We start from the raw sequence: 23,984 nt of genomic DNA, 5'->3' as shown, positions 1-23,984 counted from the left end.
TACTGTCATTTAAAGAAGTGTTATGAGCCCTCTGTGCCCTTAGTGCCTGTCTGGTGTATCGCTCCATTCGTGTCTGTGCCTTCATGACAGCCTGGAACATGCGTGTGGTAGAAAGAGGTGTGGCACATCTGCCAGGGGCATGATGACCAGCAGTGCTCTGACGAGAACCCCTGGGCATCTGCCTATGTGGTACCATTCCAGACATCTGGCTATGGCTGCTGTGGCCTGATACATGTGCCATAGATACCACACTGTCCTGGCCAGTGCCAACTGTACACTGTCCCTCAGCGAAGGGCAATGGTGATGATGGATGTACAGGCAGTATGACTGTGTGCATGGATGGGGTGGAGACTTGTGTACTGTCAATTGGTGGCCCAACAACAGACCCTGACAAACCTGCCTGTGCCTCAACACACCTATCCTCATGATCACTGTCTGTCTCAGCGACATCAGGTTCCTGCTGTACTGAGCCAGCCCCACCTCAGCACCTGTGAGAGGAAAACAGGAAACACTTTAAGACCTGAAAATGATGTCAGACCACATGCGCACACGCACACATGCACACATGCACATGCGCACATGCACACTCACACATGCACACATGCATGTGCACACACACATGCACATGCACACATGCTCATGCGCACATGCACATGCCCACATGCACACACAAAAATACACTCCTCCCTAAAACAGACACACACACACACACACAACACCAGCAATCTCAGAGCATACACAATAGCAGGTGATGGTGGGGTACAGTATCACAAGCAAAACAGTCATATCACACATGTCAGCATGCAGGACATGTGTTGCTCAACAGCATGCAGTGCAAGTGTAGACAGTCCTTGCCACTAACAGTATACATGGCTTTTATGCATTTGTTTTGTTATTAGGTGATTGGCCTCCCCCTGGAATGCAATGCATACATGGACACAACATTGCTGTGCAAGTATTCAAAACTCTATAATGTACTGTGCACCATAACTCACAGGTCTACATACCATGGCTGGATGTGTATCTGTGTGTCAGATAGGTATCCCAATGCTGATTACAGCCTCTGTGTCTTTAGCAAATAATTGTGGACACAGTTTTAGTACATGCATGATGAGTGCTCACACAACATCATCAGTCGTACATGTATATTTGATGGAATACCATTCATCCACATACCCAATGCACAGTAATTATGGTGAGTGCAGATCACATTGTGGACATGCCAGTGTCATCCATGACATGGCATGCTAAAACACAACTGCATATTTAAACATCACACATACCCAGTGTGTGTCATATGATCTAATCACTCAATAGCATCACAAGACATATATGTGTCAGTTGTGCAAATGTTGATTGGTATGCATATTGTTTAGAGGTGCATATGTTTGCACACACACAACATTGAGGTGTATAGCAATGAAAGCTATGTGTAGTACTGTGTTCACAATAACTGGATGGGGTATAGTACCATAGGCCATCATCATGAAGCATCATGTGGTCTCTCTAGGCTACAAATGTTTCCCAAACCAGCACTAATCATGCTGTACTGGAACTGTACTATCTTGGCTACATTCACCATTTCACAACCAGTTGTTACATGGGTTTGTAAGGAGGCCAATAAGGAGCATTCCCTGACATGAATGTGTAGTGTGTTGCAGAATGTTTAAATGCCCCATGATAGGCCTCTACCCCTCAGGTATATTATGTGTAATGTTTGGATGAGATTTTGGATACTGGAGTGTGTCTTTACAGAGGGTTTGTGAATCCTTTATGTGTAGCATGTTAAAATGCTCTGTGTATGACATAGTTGTGTATGTTACGTGCATGTTGAGTATCAACTTTGCTTATTCAATGGTCACTACAGTGTAGCCACATTTGTTTGAGATGGTTTGGGTATTGCATGTGTTTGAGACAGCTAATCACATTAGTGAGATGTGCGTGGTCTTACACCAAACATGCACAGCATGCATTATTTGTAGGTGTGTTACATGTGTACATGGCCTACACCTTAACTATGACATGCAGTTTTTATTTACAATAATAAATGTAGAACACACTCACCAGCATCTGTCCACCACCTTGATGTCACCCCAGAGGGACCTACATATAGATGAGACAGTTTGTCAGTGGCCACAACTGCGCATTGCTGCTGCATGTTTGCAAACTGACAGTAGAACAACAGTTTACATTCACAGGCCTACAGATTATGTTCCAAATGATCAGTATTGCACATCAACAGGCTCCGCATCTTCTAACTACACACTCCACATCTTACATATGCATGATCTACAAATACAGATAACAGTAGTCTACAGATATGCCATTTTACCTGCATTCTCCATGTGTGCTTGCTGGGTGGCTTCAACCTCCATCATGGTGTATGTCTGCTGCTGTTGTTGTTGGGCAGATGCCACGAGGCTCAGGAGCAGCTCCTCCACTCTGGTGAGGGGGGAGTGGATATTAACACCACCTCCTGTTGCAAGCTGTTGTCTCTGCACATCAGAAGCACACTGACAGACATGTCTGAGTAGATCACTGCAGTGGTGGCGTACCTGCTCATATGTCCGGTTATGCAGGCCTACCTCATTTACTCTCCGGACAACATCTTGCCACATTGCAGTACACTCCTGTTGGTTCTGACTGGTTTATGAGAACATTAGACTGTAGTGCTGAATCATACAGCTAGTAATGATCTCATCTTCAGCACTACTATAGCTGGGATTTCTGTGATGTTCCATGATCCCTGGAAGACATAAAGAAAAAATATGTCTGATCAAGTCATATGGCACATTTAACATTATACAGTACAGATATCAATGAACTGCCATATATAGCAACCTATTAGCTAACTGAGAGTGAAACACTTTAATTACCACTTATCACTGCTCACCCCACAACTGCTTGAAAGTGCCTAGCTCACTCTATCTAATGAACCATGTTCTGCACAGCAACAAAATAAAATCACTATATAAGACTATACAAGAGTACCTGGCACACTGTATGCAACACAATGCACCATCTAGCCACAGCAGATATACATCAAGCTGATGTGTAAAGAAATATGTCATCCATCACAATGAGTGTAAGGTCCAGTAAATGTATTACTATTATACCACACAACTTGTTAATGACAAACCTGTGGCCAAAATATGTGCACAATTGGGAATATAGGTTGCATACTGCTGTAGTCCACTATAAATGTTGCTAGATACGCAGTTATATGTTTTACCACACATATGACAGAGGACATGTTACAGACATACCCACACACACATCAGACATAATTACAGGACACAAAGGTATGGCAACCCAGATAAGCTTTACGTGTGCACTATACAGTACTGTGTGTCAGTACTTAGAAAACCTTAATCTTGAGGAATGTAATCTGTGATGAATACAGGGACCACACAAAACAGTGGATGCAAGCAATGTGGACATACACCATACTTTGCTGTACAGGCCCAGAGCTTCAAGTAGTACTACAGTACACAGAGGATTTGGATTCAACATCAGTACCAATCAATAATCATAGATGTAGTGCTTTAGCCTCCAATGACACACCCCAGTTAAAACCAAGGGACTTAATCACACTGTATGCCATAGCACTTTTTCTGCCTAGCAACAGAATACACAGCTTTTGCTGGGATCAAAGCAAGGACCCATAATGCCATGACATAAACAGTTTCCCACTAAGCTATCCCACAAATACATATCTTTGACGTGTTCACAAACACATTGACCATCACAGTCAGTCAACAGTACAGAAAATCTATGCAACAAGTAGATGTAGGTGTGTATGAGTATATATGACTCTCTCTCTCTCTCTATATATATATATATATATATATATGTATATGTGTGTATATATATATATATATATATATATATATATATATATATATATATATATATGTATATATACATATACACATCCACTGGTGTAAATATACATATATATGTAGGCATATATACATTTCACCTTTCATAGTGGGAATATCAATTATACAAAGGATGTAAGGTGTACAGTAATGTAATAATATCGCACAGTCTTGTGATAAATGCATTGAAAGTGTTCACAGCCCAGGTAGCTTTAGCAGGCCTCACTGGCTTCAACATTGCAAACTGAATAAACCATCCACACTGTTTAACCACCACATGTCATATACCAGCACTATATGCTGTCTTGTTTGTCACACACTAAAACCTGCATACAAATATGTGCATACTAACCTTCGCCAACATAAATATATCTCCACCCTTCACAAACAGTTGCAATATGGCCCCTGCTCTATGCACATATACAGATGTGAATATATTTGACACATATATATTTATCCATATGTGTGTGGCATACACACACAATGTCCACACTGTTGTAAGTCCCTGGACCTCACAGCTGAACTGTTGGGCCTTGCTGCAACACAAACAGGTGTCACATGTGAACACACACTAACATTAGAGGGGGTATATATAGCTACAAATGCTAGATAAGCATACTAGACTGCTACAGCAGTTGCCAATGTTAAGCTACACTTTAATATGACTATCATGCATGTGTTGCTCTGTCACACTCATGTTTATATAATGGCAGTGCTAATCCCCCCAACAGCCATTGGCCACACTACTGTACAGAACACAGATAACATGGATCAGATCTTTGACATTTAATGCTGAGCTACACATTTCACAGGTATGTCCCACTGCCACGGTTACACACTGTATTATCCATAGAAGTAGTTATAGGTTCATATATTGGTACTGGGCTATCAGTCCTAGGGCCTATACAAGCCTAGCCATAACAATTCACTGGCTATTTCTTCCCACACTATTTACTTCCCTGGACCCCTGTCTGGAAGGGCGACTGATGTGATCCCCGGGGTTAATTTCCTTTCTCCCATCCAATCATCAAGGTTCCTTTTGAAGAGGGCCAAAGAGGCACTCTGCTTGACATATATGGGCAATCTATTCCAGAGTGTAGCATGTCCAACAGCTCTGGGTTTGACATGGCCTTGTATGTTAAGCAGAGATCACCTCTGAGTAGACGATATGAGTATAGCTGGAGTTTTTTAAGGCTGTCAGCATAGGGCATCTGCTTTAGGCCTGTGATTCTTTTAGTGAAGTATTTCTGTGGCCTTTCCAGTTGTTCCAGATGTCTTGAGAGGTACATACCAAACGGGGCATTGTATTCTATAATGGGTCTAATGAGGGATGAGTACAGTGGGACAATGACCTCCTTTTTTCTGGATGAAAAGCCCTTAGTGATGAGGTGTGCCACATAAAAGGATTTCCTGACTGTTGTGGCGATGTGGTTATTGAAGGTGAGACCACTGTCCACCTGTGTCCCTAAGTCTCTTATCACACTTTCAGTGTTTAGTGTACTGCCACCTATATGGTAATTCATGGATACATGTTTTTTCCCAAAGGGGATAACTATACATTTCTTGGCATTGAGCTTGAGCCCATGGCTCTGGCTCTGGCACCAAGCATCTGTTTCTGTAAGGCCCTTTTGTAGAGTATCCCCATCATATGGGGATTCAATAATGGCTCCCAGTTTGCAGTCATCTGCAAACTTTGTTAGCCAGAGTCCCTTAGTGTTGGCCTGTACTTCATAAAAGTAGATGCCAAACAAGAGCGGTCCCAGGACTGAACCCTGAGGTACTCCACTTGTCACTTGTCTGGAGCTGGATTTAGAGTCGGCTACTTTTAGAGTGTGGGTTCTATCAGTAAGCCGGTTAGCAACCCATTGGGTGATGTAGGGATTAATGACCAGCTTAGTAAGTTTATCTATGATTCCAGAGTGGGGGATGGTGTCAAAGGCCTTGGCAAGGTCTAGATAGGCTGTGTGGACCACCTTACCCTTGTCCATGGCTCTGGAGACTGATTCGAAGAAGTCACTCAGGTTCAGGAGACAAGATCGGCTCTTCACAAACCCAAACTGGGTGGGGTCCAGTGTTTGAAGGTTGCCAATGTCTTTGTTTATAAGTTCCATGATAATACGCTCCATGGCCTTGCAGATAAGGCTTGTCAGACTGATGGGACGGTAGTTTCCGGGATCCAAGGTGGATCCCCCTTGTGGAGTGGGATAACTGTAGCTCTGTGCCACTCAGTGGGCATGAAACCTGAGGTGAGGCTATGATTAAACATGACACTTAGGTGAGGTGCCAGTTCATATTGTAGTTCATGTAGTACACAGCCCGGGATGTCATCTGGTCCCATGGATGCTGTATTCTTAGCTTTGGAGAGTGTGTTTTTTATCTGTGTGGCTGTTATTACTGGAATTTGGCAATCTTCCGGTATTGAGATGGGCCATTTAGGGGGTGAGAGGGGGGTGAAGTTGGCACTGAATCTATCTGCCAGGATATTGGCAATATCCTTTGGATCAGTATATTTATTGCCATTCTGTTTTAGCTCAGAGCAGATCTGAGCATTGCCATTTAGATTCTTGACATAGTTATAGAATGCCTTGTGGTTGTCTTTGAAATCTTTGGCAATTTTATTTTCATAACTAGCTTTGGAGGATTTTATGAGGGATCTCAGTTTCTTACTGAGGCTGGTAAGGGAGTTTTTTGCATCCTGGGATTTTCTTCTTTTCTGCAACAGTTTCTTCCTTTTGTTGTAAAGTTTGTTTATGGCAGGGGACCACCAGATTGGCTTCCTTTTTTGGATGAGAGTATCTTGGTTCTATTTGGGATGGCCCGATTCATGCATGAGTGGATGTGCTCGTACAGTGCCTTAGTGTAGGATTCAGCAGTTGAACTTTCAGTTCCCGTCTGCATGGGTGTCATGAAGTTTGTCACTTCTGACTTGAGTAGCATAAAGTTGGCTTTGGAGAAGTTTTTTTTGGAGGTTTCCTTACTGGTGGGGGAGGGTGGGATGTGGATGTTAAGGGTGATTCGCTTATGGTAAGACCTGACTAACGAGGGGGTGACCATAGGTGTGGATCATCAATTCCCATGTTGGTAATGACCAGGTCTAGGATATTGAAGCCTCTGGTGGGACTATGGATTAGTTGATCCAGGACGTTGGAATTTATGAATTCCAAGAACCGTTGGGCAAAGATGTTGGCACATGAGTAGTTTTCCCATTTAATGGCAGGGTAGTCAAAATCACCCAGTATTAGGGTGTTTGGTTCTATCTTAATATTTTCCAGTATGTTTAGAAAGGTGTAGTGAGAATCTGGGGGTATGGTGGGGGATCTGTAGCAAGCTACAATTCGGATTGCAGTCTTACTTAGTGTTAGTTGCACCTGGAGAATTTCAAATGCATTGTGTTGGGCAACTAGCCTGGTGGTGTGAATATCCTTGGTGAATATTGACACTCCTCCACCTTTAGTGTTTCGGTCCTGGTTTGGTGGCCGAAAAGTATGGTAAGAGTTGTAGCCTGGTATTGCAGGGGTGCTCTCGGGAGCCTTGAACCAGGTCTCAGTTACTGCACAGATATCGATGTTCTCCATTTTTAGGAGTTCCTCGAGAGAGTGCATTTTGAGGTTTAGACTTCTAGCATTGAGTAGCATTACCTTCAGATTTTGCATGCTTGTACCTGTTACGGTGGTGGTTTTGCCCTTTGAACTTTGCCTAAAAAAGGCACTATAGGGGTGGCAAGAGCCTTAGCCAGTAACCTGAATCCCAGGGGTGACAGGTGCAGACCATCTCTGGCAAAGCATTGTGGTCTGTCAATCATGTCGTCCCAGGCAGAGAGATACTGGATCCCCTTTGAATGACACCAGAAGCTTAGCCAATTGTTGAAGTCAATCATTTTGTCCTTATATTGTGGTATCATTCTGGGCAAAGGCAGGATGCTACTCAGGGCTAGGGTCATACCTGCCTGGGCCACATGATCCGAGAGCTCTTCCATGTCTCTTTTCATGTAGTCCAGGGAGGTACATCTCAAGTCATTCACTCCAACATGGACAATGACAGAGTCATATTTGTACTTGTTGTGGAGTGACTTGAGTGCATGTGTTATGTGGTGGATCCTGGCACACGACAGGCAGCTGGCTGTAATTTTCTCCTTGTTCAACCTGGTGAGAGGGACATCAGTGTGCCAGACTATTGAGTCACCTATGACTAAAGTGTTAGGTACATTGTCTTGCCTTAGGGGATGTAGCTGGGTGGAACACTGGTGTTGTGAACTATGTGAAACTTTGGTTGTGATTTGTGTTTGTTTGCGTTTCAGCTTTAGAAGTCCTTGTTGCTTGGGCAGGTTACATTTAAGGGCCTCTGCATATGTGGATTTAGTGTTGCTATATGTGGGTGTTGGTGGTGTGGGTTTAGAAGGGCTATGTGTTGCTTGAGGTGTAGTGTGGGTGTTAACCTTCTCCTCTTGACTGTCTAGCACACTGGTGGAGAGAGCTTTGCTTCTATTTTGGCTATGTAAGTGCATCTCTCACAGGTTGTAGTGTTGGGTGGTAAGAGGAGACGGTTGTCTGTGTACATGAGGCAATTGCTGCATTGCCCAAGTATGCCCAGATTCACCAGGTGGACAGGAGAAATCACCGGAAGCTGACCCTTGGACATGCCTGGTTTGGTGCTTTTTTTTTTTTTTTGTAAAGTACAGGAGCTGTTTTCCCTTACATTAGCAAGGTTCTTTGCAATTATAGGCTGTTTAGTGCCTACTATTAATTTCTCCTTATTAACAAGGAGAGTTGAGTGCTTGTATCAGTTTAAGGCTTCCTAGTGCTTTCCAGCAGGTATTATAGAAAGTGCTAGTCACAGGGATGCTTAAAGGTAAGATGAAAAAAAAATGCACAACGCAGTGTGCACTAGAGAAGTTAGATGTAAAAGTAGGTAACTTAAGTTTTACCTGTTTAAAAAATTAAGGTTTAGTGGAGAGTTGCTATTTTTAAAACAGCAAGATGGGTTGAAAGGGGTGGTCACTTTTGTGTTCTGGTACTATGGAATACAGTAGGGTGGCCAATAAATTTAAATAGTTGAAGGGGAGGGATTTCAAAAACTTATGATTTTGTGATTACTCACACAAGCCAATGAAAGTAGAGAGGAAATGAGATATATGGTCAGATTAACATAAGAGGCAGACAACTAGAAAGACAGTGGTATTTAACAAGACAACTGTAACTGGGTGGGAGGGCAGGAAAAAAATTCTGCTCTGTGACTCAGAAGAGAGAGAGCTGTGGTCCCTTTTGAAGTTTTAATATGCTGTTAAAGCAGAATGCAAGTAAAACCCAAGGTTAAGAAAACAAACCACAGTATTCAAAATATAGAAAGGCAAATAATTAATACAAAATACAAAAAAGTAAAAGCAAACTAACCTTTCCATCACAGCAAAGTGTAGTAGAGTCTGGATTAACCTTTCTGGCAAAGCTCTGAAATGTTTTATTTTACTCCTTAAATAGAAGGTTTAGTTCCTAGCTCCACCCCCTCAGTTAACAAATGATTAATCTTAAGTGACCTCTTCTATCTTATGAATGAGTCCTGAATTGATCAGTTCTAATTTCTGCCTGATTCAGTTCTAATTTCTGCCTGACTCAGAAGAGAGAGAGCTGTGGTCTCTTTTGAAATTTTAATATGCTGTTAAAGCAGAATGCAAGTAAAACACAAGGTAAAGAAAACAAAGCACAGTATTCAAAATATAGAAAGGCAATAAAGTAATACAAAATACAAAAAATAAAAGCAAACTAACCTTTCCTTCACAGCAAAGTGTAGCAGAGTCTGGATGAGCCTTTCTGGTAAAGCAGGACATCTGTGCATAGATAAGTACTGCTGCCACATATGAATGGTTCACATTATGTAGACTACTTTTCAAAAACATCTACTACATGCCAGTAAATACATATGTGTCACATACCTTTCCTTTGTATGATTTGGTATTATTTTTTTTTCTTTTTCCTTTTCTCTGTCTCTCTCTCTCTGTCAGTCTCTGCAATAGAGTGATTGAGTTTGTTGGCAGCGATTGCAGCCTGCTTTTGTAGGTATTTGCACATGAGCATGTGATGGCCTCTGCACCAATTAGTGGCCACCATTTGCTAATTGCATGCAGCCTGCAGTAATCACTGTCATAGCAACCCAGTACTATAAATTGCTAACTCGGGTAGGCGTGGCCCTTTCAGCTTTCCAAGATGGAGATCATCCTTGTTTGCTGTGGACATCATTGTTTAAGACAGAAGGTTGGTATAGTTCCTATATCAGAAGCCAGGGGTGTAGCCAGTGATTTACATTTTGTACTCAGACCTAAATGTTGCTACTTCCAGTACACACTTGTCAGTGTAGAAATGTACTCACCCCTCAAAATGCTAACCCAAGATACATGGGAGGATGTACTTTCTTTTCAAATTTTACAATTAACTGCCATACAAAGCTAGTTATTGAGATGTATTCCTTTGGCACAAGAATTGTTTGTGAACTGCTATACTGTGAATATTCATTTACTCAGTTCTAAACAGTTTGTGCTTTTTTAGTGTTGACATTAGCACAAGCTGCTCAAGAAAACTGGACACATTTCAGTACTGTGAGTATGCTTACCTACATCCTTGGGAGACCCTGCACACACAGGTATATTCTATATTTGGGTAGGGGTGCAGATGTACAGAGAGCGTACGTATTATTGTGTGAATTTTATCTTCCTGGACTTACAGGGTTGCTGTGTACATGTTAGTTTATCAAGGCAAATAGTCTGTCTGTGTAACTCCCAACTGTGGACCTAACCACACGGTAGACAGAGATTAGCCTGTTATTCTTTGTCTGTGCACCACCCAGTCTTTTCAGCACTAGAGCAATGGCATTGTTACAGTTGTTTGCTACCAGTACATGGCTACATCCTTTTGTATTTCAGTGTTGTATTCCTACATAAGGGTATGCTTCCGGAACTCCTTCCCAAGCTATTTGCACAGTGTGTAACAGCAGAAAGGCTGATATGCCTCTGTGTTTCTGCCTCTGCCAGACCTCTCAAAAACTCAGGTATATATTTGAACAGACTCAGGGAAAAGTAGAGAAAAAGTAAGGGGCACCTTTAAAATATTAGTGCCATTAAGTTGACACTTTGAGAGAACCAGACCATATGGATTAATACACCTTCTGTGAAGTAAAAAAAGTGTCTAACTCTTAATTATTGTCATTACTCATTACGTGTAATTCACCACCTTTCTGGCCAAAGTCAGTAGTTTTTGGAGGGATTCAGAGGGACAGAGCAAATTTTTTGTTTCAAAATCAGGGACATCCCTGAAAATTAGGGACAGTTGGGAGGTATGGCCTCTGCCCTAAACAGATATGCCAGTGTTTGTCCTGCTATGATACTGTTGGGGTTGTAAAGTGATGGTGTAACATTATCTCCTGCTAGAATGGCTGCTTCTGTTATCACAGTCATGTAATGTAATCCCACAACAAATGTTGGTAAAGATCCACAGAACAAGTTGTGTGGTATGGCATTCCTATTTTTCCTTTACAATCACTCATTTTGATGCATGATATATTTATTTCAGCACCAACTTGTATATCTACTGTGGCTTAGTGGTACTTTATGCAGTGTAGCGTGTGCAAGGTCTGGGGTTCGAGACTGACATAGGTGTTTTATTTTGCTCCTGAGCAGAACAAGGGCCCTCACATACAGAGTGACTAAGGCATTTTTAAGCAGTTGCAAGCGGGTTTGCGTGGGTTTGCACAATGCTTAGCAATGCTTAACTAAGCGCAAACAAGCACACACTTGCGCAAACCCGCTAACTACCGCTTAATGGTGCTTACTCCTGCTAACCCCAGTGTTCATTTCTTTGAAAGAAAAGAAAAATGGGGAAATAGGAAAGTGGTGAAAAAGAGGCACAAAGAGGGAAAGACAGTATGGAAAATAGCTCGGGATGTGCAGGACGGGTGTAGGTAAGGTCCACAGCTGCCCATTTCTTTAACAGCAACAGCTGTGCATATGGAATAAATTTGGAGGTAAATATGAAACCTTCAACCCCTGAGAGAGGGGTGAGGAAAACAGAGTATGTTGTAATGCCAATTAAATTACATTTTATTTGTCCAGGGGACATGTGTGCAAAATGGGCAGCTATGTATGTGGCGTCATCTTTTTTTGGGGGAGCAGATTGCCCCTTTTTTTTTCAGGTGAGAGTGGAATGTGGGGTAGGGGAAGTAGGTATATTTGGGGAGGTAGGTTGGGGATGTAAACAGACAAGACAAACAAGATGCATACAGGGGCAGAATATGACACATGTGGTGGGTGAACAGCATTGACAGGGAGGGATGTTGGGAAATCGCAAGCCCATGAGCCCACAGATGGCAACAGTGGAACTGAGATCCCCACCAATGGGCAGTCACCACTGCACCTTCACAGCCCAGAGGGTGGCTGTGCTGGGGGCTGTGTAGGAGGGGCAAGCTGACCTGGGAGTTGTGCCACTCGTGCCTCAAGCTGGCATAGAGGTTCTGCAACAGAAAGCTCGATCTCTCTATGCACCACAGCCCAGACTGTTCGAAGGGTAATAGGTGGCCCTCCTCCACCCATGCTTGCATGGGGGGGCTGAGCCCCATCCTCTGCAGCACTTCCACTCGAAGGTGGCACAGGGCCAATGGAGGAGGAGGTACCAGGCTGGGCACCGGACCTGCTGGTGCCAGGTGCCATGGCCAGCTGAGGTGGGACAGGTGGGTCCACTGGGACCAGCCTTCCCATACAAACTATGTTTTGGAGAATTTAATAAAGATATGGGTTAGTAACAGTCAACAGCATTCCAAGTTAGTTATAACAGCATGCAGAAGTTTTCCCATTAATCCAACACACCAGAGTTTCAACAGTTGAAAAGCAAGCATAACACATGCATATATAAAACAATAGTGGACATTACAACAGCATGCAGGTTTAATTGATGGCAACAGGCCACCAATATTGTGGTATTTGAACAGGGCACATGCATAGAAATGAATGCAAATATTTATAAACCAATAGGACATATGTCCCAACAAATGTTTTGAGATTAGACGTACCCACTGAGGTGTGGAATTGCATTTTTTATGCACATACAGTAGGGTGGAAAAGATAGCTCAATTAACAACTTATATATCCTTCTAGTTTACACTACATTCCTATTAACTGCAGTTATATGTCCCTTACATGTATTATTACACTACCCAATATCCTTCTATTGTGCAATTGGATTTTGCTAGATCATTATATACATGAGCTGTATCTGACATACAAACTGTCCAGGATGCAGATGTTACTGCTACATATTTTGAGAGTTGCTCACACACACTACTGCTGAGATGGTACACTAACAGCTCTACTTTCATATAATTATCTAGATATGCTCAGGTGTAATTATCAGTTATATGTTAACAGTTCCCTACATTTCTGGCAGCACACTGACATTTCTGGGGAACACAATACCAAGCTACTCATGTGCCAGATTAACCTGTACATGGTGGGCATGAACCAACAGCTAAGGGCTGTAAATATGCATAAAGCTACTGGCACTCCCATCATCCACTTTATATGGGACTACCCAAGTGTGGGTTAACTAACACTGCTTAATACAAGAGTACTATTTCTAAAATGCAACAATACAGCAACATATCAAAGAAAATCACACAGATGCACTCCAGGAATTATACCTTTATTAAAGATTTATTACACCTTTATTTATTGGGTTAAAACACTTTTTGAAGGCTCTCTCATTTCTTTTATATAACAGTACATGCAGAATAATTATTAAACAATTATCATACCTTTATTTATTGGATTAAAACACTTTTTTGAAGGCTCTCTTATTTATTTTATATAACAGTACATGCAGAATAATTACTAACCTGCCTGGTGACGCAGCCTTTGCAGCCTATCTTTATGGGCTTGCTGATTCATAGCCCAGACACCTGCAGCTGTGAAGTAAATGCAGTGATAATGAGACATACCTATCCATAGTATAGACAAGAATATCAATTCTTAAATACTTAATACAATGGCTACTTACTCAGTACTGGGACATTTGCCATCCCACAGGCCTCCTGGATCCACTGGTCCAGTTGATCCTCCTTACATCGCTTCAAGTCAGAGTAATGGTGCCTGACCGGCTCACCAGTCGGAGGAACACCAGTGGCACTGGTGAGATCATGAGCTAGACAGTTCCAGGGCTCCATTTTGTATTGGGTGCCCTGGTACTGGCCTCACTGGAGTCTTTCCTCATGATTGTGGACAAGGAGCCAAACCATTACTTTGGTCTCCTCAATGCCCCAATGTTGTGCTCAAAATTGAGTGCCTTCTCCAGCACTGGCCATGCTGACTGCAGAAGGGAGCTACAACCAGTTATGGCAAGTATTCCCACCTGTGGAGCTTAAATATGCCTCATTTCCCACACTTATTTGTGATTGGCCAGTTTTGAAAAAACTCAGCTGTAGGCACACCTGCTTAGCTGATGTTAGCAATGTTTAATATTCCTTTGATAGATATGTGTCTGTTGAAAGTGCATGGTTATGAAATGCTGTCACGGCTTAGTGGTTATATTGTGACTATAGTGTACAGTATCCTGAGTTCGAGCCCTGTCACTGCTTTTTATTTTCCTACTGGTCAGACCTGAATGATTAAGGTACAGTAAAGGAGGTGTGGCCATGTTTAGCCGACTTTGCTCAACTTTGCCCGACTTTGCTCAGCATTGCTCAACGCTGCCCAACGTTACCCGACGTTGCTCAACATTGCCCGACTTTGTGCTGGTTAGCGCGGTGCGCAGCTACACACAAACATGTTCTGTTTGTGCTAGTTTGCGCAATGCACAGCTCCACGCAAAGACATTGCGCTAGTTAACGCAGTGCTCAGCTATGAGCAATTAAATATAAATATGCTCAATACTGGTAAAATATGCTTAACAGTGCTTTACATTGCTTAAAATAATTTACTCATGCATCAGTATGCATAACCATTTCACCTTCCTATAAATATATATATATATATATATATATATATATATATATATATATATAAAATTCGTTCACTACTACATATAACATCTCAATGCATTTTACAAAACTTTAAATAATATATGTCAGGAAATATTTTTGTATACAGTTTTCAAACAGAAGATGAAAAGTGTAGTGGTGGGACTCGAACCGGGAATGCCTCCTCTTCGTGCGAAGGCTCTAACCAGTATGCTATTGCTATTTTGCTTAATTTGCATATATTTTTCTTATTGTCCTCTTTGGTGTCTAAACTGCTAACTGTAGCTAAGCAATGGGCAAACCCACGCAAACACACGCAGATACGGGTAGCTATATCAGAAATGAAAATAAAGACATTTCTTTTACTTTTTATATTTGTATGGGGTTTACTATATGGGGGAGAGTAGTATTAAAATGGAGACATGTGAGCGGACTCGCTCATGTAACTAGACATTTCCCGAGTTTCAAACTTGCAGGGGCGTGGATTTTTGGACTGATCGGCAGTCTGACATGCCCCCTACACTCGTCCACGCTCCATGCTAGTTTTAGAGTTGAGGCAGCGCACCCTCATTAATATGCATGGTGCACTGCCATCTTACTCTTAGACTGGCTCTTCCATGTAAGACTAATTTAGTCTTACACAGAAGATTAGTGAATACTGGGGATTGTCTGAATCTCTGGTGCAGAGGGATGAAACCCCAGCTGCAACCCAAGCGACTAAGGTTTGATTAACAGTCATGACACTGTAGAAGCCAGACAGGGAGGGAGAGAAATAACCCAGATGCCTCTCCTGGATTGATTTCTCTGAACAAACCACTTCACATGCTTTATAGAAGGGAGTGGGGTTACTTGATGTCCTTTGGGAAGTGAGGGATGACCAGCACAGTCATCCCATTACATATCTCCTTTCCTTTCTCCTGAACCATCACAGGGAGTTAGACCCATAACAAAGAAAAAATAAGAAAATATATCTGCCGTAATGTTAGCCCTCTAGGCTGACTCTCGACCTACTGCAGAAGGCATGAATGGGTCAACTGAATGAAACAGGGCGGCTAACTGTCAGAAATCAGGAAAATACATGCAAACAGCAAAATGCAGATATTTTACAATGACAACCATAATAACAGTATCAGTTTTACAGCAATTCACGTATTTTGTCTATTCTTTACCAAACCTGTGTCAAATTTCACAAAATAAGTGCTGAAGTCATGCATATTCTTTCAGAGAAAATCTTGCAGTAAAACACTTTAATAACCATATTGTAGTACTAGAGCCTGGATCTTCACCATAAGATAAAGAATAGTCGCAACTATTCAGGACTATTCATACATATGTTTTCTCACATCACTTTTTCCTGGGAATCAGACAAAAGTCACTTTGCAACTATTTGTTTCAGTTCCACTTTTCTGTTAACAGTAGGATTTGCTGAAAGTCAGCAGTAGCACTGCTGGTTACACTTTCATTTTAAGTCACACTTTTTTACTGTTCTATGCAAGTAGCAGACCAGCTGTAACTCCCCCCCCCCCCAAAAAAAAAAATACAAACTGCATCCTTTCCTGTTTTTCCTGTAACTGTCTTTGCATCAGTTTCTGCAGAGGTTCAGGAAGATGTAGTAAATGTTAGTGAGATGCAAGTCACTGAGGCAAATGTTCCTGAAGAAAGAAAAATATAAATTTAGTACTGGGCAGCTATTTGAACAATTTCTGAATAACACATTTTACAAGATGTTGCATATTTATTTTGTTATGGTTGTAAATATAATTAAATACACTTTTCCATTAACTCTTTTGGCAACCAGGGACATTATTAGTACAGTATCTTACCCAAAGATGTGATTGTGCAAGATTTGCATGTCTGAGGGGATTAAAATAACATTTCCTGCAGTTCGTTGCTTCACAGTTCACCTAAGGTGTGTTAAATATCCACCTTGCTGTGTATTATTTTTAGATGTGTGAGATTGTCATTCTGCAAAAATTGTGTATTATGTTACAAGATAGATAACTAGAAAGAGCACTAGTTTACAGTGACAGAAAGCATGTACACAGAAAATAAAATAACATATACTAGCCAGTACATTGGGAGGTTGGTGTAATGGTTAAGGTGTTTGCCTTACAGACACATGGCACAGGGTTTGATTCTCACAGGGAGTAATTGGATAGGCTTAAACTGATCCACAAGGGTAGGTAGCCTAGTACTAATCTATATATATTTTTTGCAGAGATCTCATTTTTTCACAGATGATGTATTACTTTGGGGAGATATATTTTGTATCCAACTAAAGGTCTTATAGTAGCTGTCGCTACAAAGCAATCTGGATGAATGCAAGCAGCTGAGGTGTTTAAAGCAAAACTAAATGAATGCCACTATACAGTTCTTAATGCGGGTGAATATGGTTTCAATAATTAGCACTGAGTTCATGCCATGTATGATGCTTGAAATGTTCTGCATGACATCATTCCCATGACTCGACCTAAGTTCCTGAATTAATTATAGAGAAGGAGACTGGAAAATAATGAATCGAGTTAATAAATAATTTATGCTTAGGATCAGGTGTGCAGAGGTTATGAAGCTTAAATTCACACCACTGGTACCAGATAATACCAGGGATATAACTCTTTAATCCTGCTCTCTTGTCAGCAATTATTAATGCAGGGATGTGAGTAACCTTAAGAGTTTATGCCAAATGCAGACTAGTGCCTCAAATTATGACCAATTCCTCTTACAATCAAGTAAAATTTACATGCTGGGTTTTAATCACAGGGTCCCCAGATTTCGTCCACCTCAGTCTGAGTCCATTGCCTTTTAGTGTAATCTTGCCAATCTTGCCAATACATATAAACACACACACACACACACACACACACACACACACACACACACACACACACACACCGTTGCCCAGGAGGAGCTAATGATACTACGATCTCTTTAGAATACGTAAACTCTGTGTAGGCTTTGCACTAAGCCTAAATGGAGTTTACTGAATCCACAGACATATTTTGCTGCCTCTAGTTTGAAAAGAGCTCATTACATCCATAACTGAGAATGAAGAAGAAGAAAAACAGGAATCGTGATGAAGCTTTCTGTGCCAATTAGAAATTTCCTAAATCAAAACATCAGTCCGGTACTGAAAAGAAAGGGCAGCAGTAGCCTTAGTTCAGTACTCCTCAGTGGTTATCGTTTTCAAAACCAAAGGAATGTGTTTGCCTTTTAAACCAAAACACTAGAAAATATAGAGAGTTACATTCCAAGATGAGGCAAAACAGCTCTTGGTAAGAAGTAGTAAGTGTAAAAATAATAAACAGTGCCAATAAAAAATATATATATAAATTCCACATATCCAGCAAAATATTGAACTCTTGAAATTTTTACATCTAAGAAAATGCTTCCTGACATACCTCTCAACTGTCGAGATTTTTGTAACATGTCCCTATTTTTGCCTCATATATTTGGTCTTTTCCTCATAATATTTGTGGTTTTCTGGCAAACTAGTGAGGACTGAAGTTACTAAATTATGACAACTGTTTGCGTTTCCGACTTTATATCCATTGGAAAATGTATGCTAATACAAAACTCCCTGTGCTATCAACTTTTTAAGTTTATAAGAGCAATATTTAAAATGTGTCCTTGATTTTGGGTCTTTGTCCCTCATTACTGTTGGCTTTGTCCAGATTTTTTGTGCTTAGAGGTTGAGAGGTATGCCTCCTGACAATAAGCATATAGCCAGAGTACTCAAACATACCCATGTTGTGGATATTTGACTTATGAAACCCATAAGGCAAGAAGAGTGAGTATATTTCAGTCACACACTGTTATACTAATGAACCTACTAAAATGTAGTACGGCCTGAAAAAGATTAACAGACCTCAGTGGTTAAGCACAGGGCCAGAGATCTAAAATGAGAATGTCATGCACACAGATACAAAAGCAATACAAATGGAGACAGACTTTTTTTTTTTTAATTTTTTTATTTTTTTTTTATTTATTTATTTATCATTTTGTTGACCGGGAAAGTCCGACTAGGTTCCACAGAGCCTGTTTTCAGCAGAGGCCCAGGGAGAAATGCTCCAGATGCATGTCTTTGGAATGTAATTTCATTTTATTTTATTTCATTTTATAATTTCATTTGATTGTTATCTTAAAAACTTCAGAAAAAAATACAAATTCATAAGTTCCCAAAGTTTTGAACTCTTGTAATACAATATGCTGCTGTTGTTTGTGTGAAGGGAATAAAGCCCTGACTACGGCTCAGCTGACCTGGGTTTGATTAGTGGCACAGTTGACTGATGAAGCAGCAGGGAGGAATGGGTGTGGCCATTCCAGGTGGGAGGGCATTTGATGATGATGCCTTAGAGGAGGCATGTTCCAAAGAGAGGAGTTGTTCTCAGAAATAATCATCAAGCACGAGAGGTGGGGAAGAGAATGGCTAGGGTATATATAAAAAAAGGATGTATGCAAAGATGGCCAAGCCCCCAGGATGCACTTAGGATCCATGACTGGACACAGCAATAAAGGAGTAAGTTCGGGGGGGGGTAGGAGATGAGTTGGTAGACATGTCATGGACATGAGGCACTGGAGAGCCAGGATGGTTAAATGATATCCCAAGGAGGAGTAAAAAAAATAGTGGCAGGGTTGGCACAATGGTTAATGTTTTCAACTCACAGACACAAGGTACAGTGTTTGATTCTGATCTATGGTCATTAAGAAGCATGGCTAGACTTAAATAGACACCCTGGGTTACTAGCCTAGTAATCACTTATGAGCCTAAATTACAAAATAATGTGTGATTACTAGCAGAAAACTTTAATATGCAAAAAGTGTAGCAAGCAAAATATAGGGGTCACTTATTTACTTTAAACCCAGTCATTAACAGTTTCATCTCATTAGAATCCATTGCTAATTTTCTTTCCAATTTTACTCATAGTTATTACTTTTACTTGATCAGTTATATTATAAGCTAGAGTCCAAGGTGCCCATTTATTCCTATTTTTTGTCTCATATCTGCCAATGTAAGTATTTTATTTCTAGGTTGTATATCCCCCTTATTATTTATTTATTTTATTTACTGACATTTGATTACTGGGAAGGTCTAACTTGGTTAAGGTACCCATTTTCTGTGGAAGACCAGGGATAGAAACTCCAAATACATTTGCAACATGATATACAGAATTTAGACAAGTAATGAGTTACAAGAATCAAATATAAATGCACACTATTCAGGTCCAAGAATATATAGTATGAAGTTATAACTACAAACTTAAAACAGAATAATCTTCAAAAAGATGCAAAGATATAGTGACATTCCTGTAGGGTGAAATTTAGCAAATTTAGTTGAATTTGGAGATATACTTATTTCAGGTATCAGGGTACAGAAGATGAAGAATGTAATAGTCAAAGGCATGTCCAAGTGATAGAAGATGTTAGAGGATGAGAGACAAGAATGATTAAATCACCTGAAGTTTAAATTTATCATTTTTCTTGGAGTAAATTTAGAGTGCATGTTATTGCAATAGTATAATGGTAAACGGAGTGTAGTGAGGAAGGCAGGTTGAGGGGGAAATAGAGTTCGGCTAAGATACAAAAGAGAGATACAAGAGAGATTAGGTTAAAGGACAATTCAGTACAATAGTAATATTAGTGGGGTGGGAGAGGAAAAGTGGAATTTGTATAAGTGTAGGTACATCAATGGTAAATGAGAAGGGAGGCAGGAGGTATTATACCTGGAACATCTTCTTTTGTCAGGGCTTCCCAAGATTTACATTTTCTAGTAACTGCTTTTTTAATGGCAAGCATGATCAAATCTAATAAAATATTATGTGACAATCCTCAATCTTTCTGTTCATTAAATATTAAAATGAAGAATAGGTCACAGTTAATTTAGCTTCCTTATTCCATACATTGTAACATATATCCTGCATTTCCTTCTTAAACTGTTGTAGATTATAACACAAAACACATATCCAGTCCTGCAGTCCTTCCCCAGCACATCTCCAGCATATTTTAGCAACACATAAAAATATCCTGACTAGCCTGAATGGAGTATAAAAATATTTCAGTGAATACTGCCACCCCAAAAAAAGGAATCATGTGGACTCAGTAGCATATCTAGGAATTAGCATTTCTGATATTTCTAAAATAGGACTTTTAATCCTAATCCCTCCCTCTCTCAAACTCTTTGATATTTCACAGTAAAATTATTCAATCCTCTAATAATATCCTATAGGCATTAATTATTATAGCCCACTGAGCAGGAAATTTCCAACTTGTCTCTACAGTCTACCTAGTCCAACAAGGAATAGCTTGTTCATTCATACTGAAACATTTTTATCTGCTGACATTTCTTACTAATATATTATAATATACCTTTGTTACAAAGCCTTACCCATATTTTTTGTCTGTTTGATATTCTGTATTTTTAAATAACTTTCAGAATCAAAAAACGACAGTCCCAATAGTGTAAGTATCTACAACAGCAGCACTACTAACTAGCACAGTATTTGTATTTTTAGTAGAAGGCCCATTTCCATCTCTGAAACAATGTTTTAGCATTGTCTATGATTTGCTCTTGCTCAAAGGTGAGAATGATTGATGACTTCAAAGAGCTTCCTGTATGTAATCATAGATAAGTTAACTTATTTCTATTCTATACATAAGGATATTTTCTTAGTATTTCCTGGAAAGGCTTTTAAGTTATCCTAATTGTCTTTATCTGTGTTTATCTCCCATACCAACCCCCTCTGCCAGAAACCCTAATTTCCTCGATATCCTTTCTACCTTCTCATTTGGCAACACAAAACAGACTAATACGTCATCAGAATATAATTAAATCTTCTAGGTATATTGCCTTAGTTGATATCAAGCTACCCATGAGTCCATCATAGCCCCCACTAGTCATGTTAAAGAGAACTCAATCAGTAATGTAGATAGTGGGCACCCATGTCTAATTCCTCTTCCTAAACTAATTTTTGAGGTAACTAAAGGCCTTCTTTAATTTGTGCTACAGTTCCTCTATGAGTACTTCTAAACATCTTTAGAAAACTGTAAGTACAAGTTTTCAAAAACTATAGCAAATGCTCCCAGATGATATGTGCAGATGTTTTTTTTTAATCGTCAAAACTTAATACTACCAGTAACTTGCCAGATTTAGTTGCATTCTTGGAGAAAACATTTTACTACATTGTCAAAAGTAGTTCTTCCCATAATAAACCCACTCTGATCTAACTAAATTGATGGATGTAGTTTGCTAGTCTTTTGTCCATTAAGACATATGCACCATTTCCATGATTTAGAATGGAAATTTTATTATTCCTTCCTTGTGTATTATTGCTATTATTGCACTCCTCCCACTTTTAGGAGTTTTCCAAATCATCCACTGACCTACTTACCATTTTAAAATACAGTTTTACTGGAGGCTTTTTAAATGAGGAGCTTTAGCTTTTTTCATTCATTTAAGTTCCTGCTGAACCTCATTGTGAACTATTTCACTCATTAGTTAATCTGACAGAATTTGAGTTAATTTCACCATGTGTAATATTCCTGAAGAGAATTCAGTTTGATATCTGACTTCTACCATTATCTCTTCCTCCATATATAGTGTTTCCTGATTACCTCTGTAATTTGTGGGTCTATAATCACTTAATCGAAATACATATTCAACAAAAATGCATTCATCAAACACTAATCAGCAAAACTTATTTCAGTGAACCCCAGACTTTTTTTCCAGGGTTAGGAACCACTCACCCACCAGCACTCCAGAATAGATACTGCACTAAATCAAACCCACCTAAGTGAGGGGCTGTGCCCCACCCCACACCCCCCAACTATATATATATATATATATAGATATATATGTATACCAATTCCGAGCTCGCACTACAGTGGGGAAAAGGGAAAATTTATGATGATGGCCAAATGCTTCCTAACCTTGGGAAAAAATCTGGGGTTCACTGAAATGAATTTTGCTGATTATAGTGTTCAATGAATATGTATTTCGATTAAATGATATAGACCCATAATTTTCTGTGGGTTTACTATCATTTCCCTAATTGTCTATGTCTCTCACCTTATTAACTACTACCTCCATTTGTTGCCTGTCAGTTGTAGGGTCAGAAATGTTTGAGCAACAGAAGAGTTCATAAAATTCCTCACTCCAAGTGTTCTTCTCATTTTTCAATCTTAAAATCAAAATATTTACTCAGTGCTTCCTTTATAGGTTCATAGGTTCATAGGTTCATACTAGGCTATCTGCCCGAGGGCATTTACAAGCCTAGCCCATTGTTTTGTGGCTTAGGCCACCCCTTTAGTATGGGGAACTATACCCATTATTTTTCTGTGCCTCTGTCGAGCAGTGACACTGAGGTAATCCCTGGGGTATATCTGCGATCTCCCATCCATTGGTCAAGATTTCTCTTGAACAAGGCCAGCGAGGTGCTCTGCCTCACATGTACCGGGATTTTGTTCCACAGCATAGGGAGTCTTTGGGTGATGAATCTATCCCTCCAGCACGTCCTATTAATAGCCGTGTCAAGGTTTAAGTCTCCGCCCTTGTGGCTCTGATGGATCTAGATTTTTGAGGTGAAGCATATTCATCAAATCTGGGTTTGACATGGCCTTGTATGTTAGGCAAAGGTCACCTCTGAGCAAGCGGTGGCGACTGAATAGAGCTGGAGTTCTTTCAGTCGGGCAGCATAGGACAGATTTTTGAGACCCTTTATCCTTTTGGTGAGGAACTTTTGTGGCCTCTCCAGCTGCTGCAAGTGTCGGGTCAGATACATTCCGAATGGGGCATTGTACTCAATCATTGGTCTGATGAGTGATGAGTAAAGGGAGACTATGACCTCCCTTGATCTAGATGAGAATCCCTTCATGATAAGGTGGGCAATGTAGAAGGTCTTCCTAACTACTTTAGCTACATGGGTGTCGAATGACAGACTACTATCAACCTGGGTCCCCAGGTCCCTGATAACTTCTTCTGTGCTCAGTGGATTGCCACCTATTTGGTAGCTAGGGGTAACCTTGTTTTTCCCGAAGGGTATGACTATGCATTTTTGGCATTTAACTTTAGGCCGTGGCTCTGGCACCAGTTATCCGTTTCTGTGAGACCCTTCTGAAGGA

Source organism: Protopterus annectens, chromosome 3.part1 (assembly GCF_019279795.1).
Source record: "Protopterus annectens isolate FY-2018-M chromosome 3.part1, PAN1.0, whole genome shotgun sequence".
Classification (NCBI taxonomy): Eukaryota; Metazoa; Chordata; order Ceratodontiformes; family Protopteridae; genus Protopterus; species Protopterus annectens.
Note: the sequence above shows the minus strand (reverse complement) of the source record.